This window comes from Teleopsis dalmanni, chromosome 1 (genome assembly GCF_002237135.1).
Source record: "Teleopsis dalmanni isolate 2A chromosome 1, ASM223713v2, whole genome shotgun sequence".
Lineage (NCBI taxonomy): Eukaryota > Metazoa > Arthropoda > Insecta > Diptera > Diopsidae > Teleopsis > Teleopsis dalmanni.
In genome coordinates this window covers 164,129,991-164,135,010 of record NC_051846.1, presented here as the reverse complement: position 1 = coordinate 164,135,010, position 5,020 = coordinate 164,129,991, and positions in this window count along the sequence as shown.

Below are 5,020 nucleotides of genomic sequence, written 5' to 3'. Positions count from 1 at the left end.
TTGGATTTAATTTCTTGTGGTTGGCGAATAGAAATGGTAGCAAAAATCGTGTTGTAATTTAGGCAAATAATTTCCTTTACCTTTACAATTCTATGTCGGTCGGTTTTGTTTGTTAATTTAAAATTGGTCTCTCCGGTGTCTCTCTATCTTAACGGCATACGGCATATCATTGTGTAATTTGTAGACAATAAAATTTTTTGTTGAAGCTTTATACCGCGTCGCCGCTATACGGATTGTAAATTTGTACATTCAAATGTTGATTTTTTTATTTTAAAAACTGAAGTCGGTAATTTAAATACTGTAAGTGTTCAAGTTGCAGTTGCAATTGCACTTTGTAACTGTGACTTAATGAGATTTTAATGAAAACGAAATTAATTGCAACCAAAGTGCATAGAATGCATAAAACGACTTACAAACGGGACGGTGACAGGCATTGGATAGTTATTAATATTCACGTATTTTTTTATTATTTTTTTAGATTTGTAATATTACATTAAAATTATAGAAAAAAACTATTTTGTACATCGATACCAAAAAAATAAAATTCAATAAGCGTAATATATGGTATACTTGAATTAAATCAACATTGACAATATTAAGTAAATTTCTTAATAAACTTTTGTTTTAATGTAGTCATTTAATACAGAATTTGTTATAATAGTTTAAAAAAATACTTAAATGAATAATGATATCAACTATTTATAGCAAAGAAAACAATCAGTCTGCAGTACATATTTTATATAAATTTATTTATCATTTTCCTCTACTCTTCAATTCTCTGAATATTTTTTTTGTACTTAAATATATATGTATTAAAATTAGTTAAATTATTATTAAGGTAATAAAAGTAATTTAAAATATATTAGTTTAAAATATTATATACATATTAAAGTTAAAAATTACATCATTATACTCATAAAGATAATTGCACACTTCTTACAATAAAGTTTATGAGAATTATAATTTGAATGCTTGTGTTAAATAGGTTAATACTAAGATAAACAATTTATATATTTAATTATAATTGTACTCGTAATTACATTTTTATTTAGCTTTTTGTATTTGACATTAATTCATGTTGTTATGAAATTTCATTCAACATAACATTGACTTTAAAATCTAAGTCCAACTGAGCTGATTTTGTCTTGAATAAAAACCCTTACGATTAATAGGGAGCAAATTCGGTCCTAATTCGGTACAAAAGATATCGGTCCTTAAAACAAATCTGACTTTAAAATATTTTCGACGTACCAACTTAAAAAATTTAAAGCAAAATTACACAGTCAAAAGATAGTTAATGTAATCCTCTTCCTATGTGACCGATCATCCATTGTGATAATATATGTATGTTGGTATCTAGAGAGTGTTGTGGAGATAGTTGATTTTCGATTTAATAGATATTTAGAATAATAGATATTAGTGTATCTGTGAAATTAGTTTTTTATATTTTTTTTAGTTTTTTAAAAAGAAAATTTGAAATTGTATGATACTGTATCGGTTTCTTGATATGCCGCCCCTATGTAATAACTTCCATGCCTTGTTTCATGGATACGCCAATGTGTATGATTTAAAAGTTCGGAAGAAAATTGTTTTAAAGTTTGTTACTATTTATTATAGAGGCGCATTAATTCTAAATCAACAAACGAATGTTAACAATAACAACAAAAATAAACAGTAGCTTTACTTTTGCTCTTATATCAATTGTTTAAACAAATTTACATAAAAACTTTTGTGGCAAATTTAATTGCAACATTTAATATTCCGCAGTCATAGTTTAAGAACACAAACAAAAAGTCAAAAAAATAATCATTTTCATACATTGCAATATAAAAAATATTAATTTCAGTAATAAAAAAAAATATAATTTATTGGTTTTGTTTAGATAAATATTTTTATTTTTTAAAATATTTTTTAAGCATTTTTGTGGTTACACGTTCGCCGAGGTTGAAGCATTTGTTGAAACCGAATTTGGTAACTAATTTTATAAACTCAAATGCAATTAAAGCCCGAGGCTTAAGTGAAAAAGATAGTAAAAATTGCTGAAGTGTTTCTTTCTATTTTATTTGTTTAATTTTTTTTCTATATCGAATACTTTGGACCCAAACTTTGGACAGCAGCAATAGCAGCAGCAGCAGCAGCAATTGATTTAATTTTTTTTTTTTGGTTTGCAATAGGCGCTATCTTTGTTACGCACTTATGCAAACTAAGACTCGAAACTTTATAGATACATTTTTATAGATGTTTATTTGCTCATGATTGCAAATACGAGTAAACTTATGTGTATATATAAATATATTTCCACTGGACATAGGTCCACTGTCTTACCAAATTTGTATTTGCCTTTTAGCCACATTTACAGCTGTTGTCTTAACACGTTTCTACTTACCGCAATTGCTGTAGACGCTTTTAGTTTATTTAGCCAACGTCTGTCCTCCAACCGTATGTCCATCTGTCGCCGTTTATGCTGCATTGCATCGACATTTCTTATGATTTTTTGCATACAAATTCAAATTCAATTTAAAATAATATTTTTATTTTATTATTTATTGCTTCTTGTTTTAAATGTTTACTTTCTAGAAAGAAAAACAATTTTCAACAACTACAAATTGTTGCCGACGTGGCGATGTTGCCGCAGTTGCTGCGGTTGCCTGGCGGTTGCCTGGCGTTTGCTGTTGTGTCACAATGCAACTGCATCAAAATCTTGCCATAAATCAACATTGAATTGTAATAAATTTTTTATTGACTTTTTCGTTTATTGGCTAAAACGTGTTAACTAAAACTAAAAATCTGCAAAGAAAAGCTAAGACGGAAAATCAAATTTTATTTCTGCACAGCAAAAATTTCAGTTATGAGCGCATTTTGAAATGATTTTCGTTGTGGCTGGCAACTGTCAGTCGTAGTAGAGGTGTTGCCAACAATTACAACGAATCTGTTTATCACGGTTGCTGAAATTAATTTAATTTTTTATTATATTTGCTTATGATATTTTCATTTTATTTCGCATTTTGCATTTTGCTGAATTGCATGCCAAATAAAAATTATGATTTATGGCTCAATTGCATTTGTGTGTTTGCCAAGTTAAATTGTTTCTAGTTATTTAAGGTCGTCGAAAAGGTCTGAGTTTTTGACTCTGAACTCTGAAACTGAATTAAATGCAATTCCATCAGACTTGTGTTTATAAATTTCTGTTTTATTAACAGTCAAACCTAGTTGCATGTGTATTCATATGTTATTATTATTAGACTTACTATATAAATGATATATATTTTTCACTCGGACTTCAAGTACATACTTTACAATACTAAACAGTAACTTCATCGAGCTGATGTAAGTTAGATGTTTTTTAAATATTGATCTTCGATACTCAATTGCTGCTTGCGAAGGTTTTTGCAACAATAGAATATTTTCCATAACCTCATCTTCAACAGTGATGAGTGCACTCACTGCAAAGATTAGAATTAGTTTGAACTATTAGAATTTTATAAGATATTAGAATTATAAAGCTAGAAATTCAATCGAACTCAGACTGTAGATATTGTAGAGAAGAGAGAGAAACTGCATACCATGTGCTTGGTGAGTGCCCGGCACTGATGTACAAGGGGCAAAAATACATAGGAGGGCATTTCATAGATCATAAGGATTTAAGACTAGGCAAGACAGGTTCTATATTGTGTATATATATTCTATATTGTTCTTTTAAAGAAATCGGACTTGGAGAAACTCTCTAATCCGACTAAGGGGCACCATAGATTTTCTAGGTCGCAGTTTTTTAGGTCAATAATAATAATACAATTATAAAGCAGAGACGATAAATAAAATATTAATATTTTTGTTTCAATAATCTGCACTATTTTATTATTATTAACTATTTTATTATCTGACAGGCGATAATATAATTTTATTACAATTTCTGGGGATATTAATCCCAAAGGCTTAGTACGAATGAAAAACGAGTGAAAGCCAGAATGTCGGCGTTGAGGACCTTGTAATGTCAGAAGGGGAGAGTAGTTCTCGACCCACTTACTTCCTCCTCCAGTCAGAGAAGATGTGATTGGAAGCCTCGTCTGCTTCTAAGCAGAGTCAACAATCTATCTCTTTGGATAGATCCATTTTGTTAAGGTGATAACGCAGTTCATGGTGACCCGTTAAATATCCCACCAGCAACCTCAACTCTCATTATCATAACTGTAGGGATGAACCAGCTCTTTAGCCTAAGATCTTAGTTTTATTGTTTTTCAATTATTTATAGCAATACAAAATAATATTATATATGTTGTTGTCTTTTTTTTCTTTTGATTTATAACTATAACTTAAATGAATATATGGTAACTGTATTTAACAAATAAAAAGTAATAAAGTTTATTATTCCACATATATTGTGTTACCATAGGTTACTAAACCTATAATGTACATTTTATATTTAGAAAATTGCTTTGAAACTGCGTATTCACAAATAAATCACTCTTAAATAAATCAATATTTTAAATAGACTGTCAAATAAATCTAATTTTAATTCGAAATATTTTTAATTTATTTGTGTATATCTAACTCTGTGCATAAAAATTAAAAATAAAATATTACACTTTTTAATACCTTTACCATTGATGAATCGCTATTACCGAAAAGGAAGGACTTTCACTTTCATTTTCGTAGAAACGTTTATAGCCTGTGAGTTAAGTGAGTTAAGTCATGTACCCAATATTCGTATACCGATAAACGGACAGACATTGCGGCGATCGTAAAACTGCAAAACAGTTTGTAAAATCGTGTATATATCAGCAAACAAACCAAGAAAGACAGGCATATATGCCTATGCCATGTTGGCTTGGTTTAAGACAGCCCCGTCTGTCCGTCTGTCCGTCTCTCGGTGTTTCGGTGTTTCGGTCTGGGCAATGGTTGTCTGAATATGTTGTAATGTTGATTGGTGACAATTGCAATTGCTGGCGATGTACGAGCAATTTAAAGGGTATCATGCAACTGCAAACAAATTGAACCAGTTTGTACGTACGAGTGTACGGAA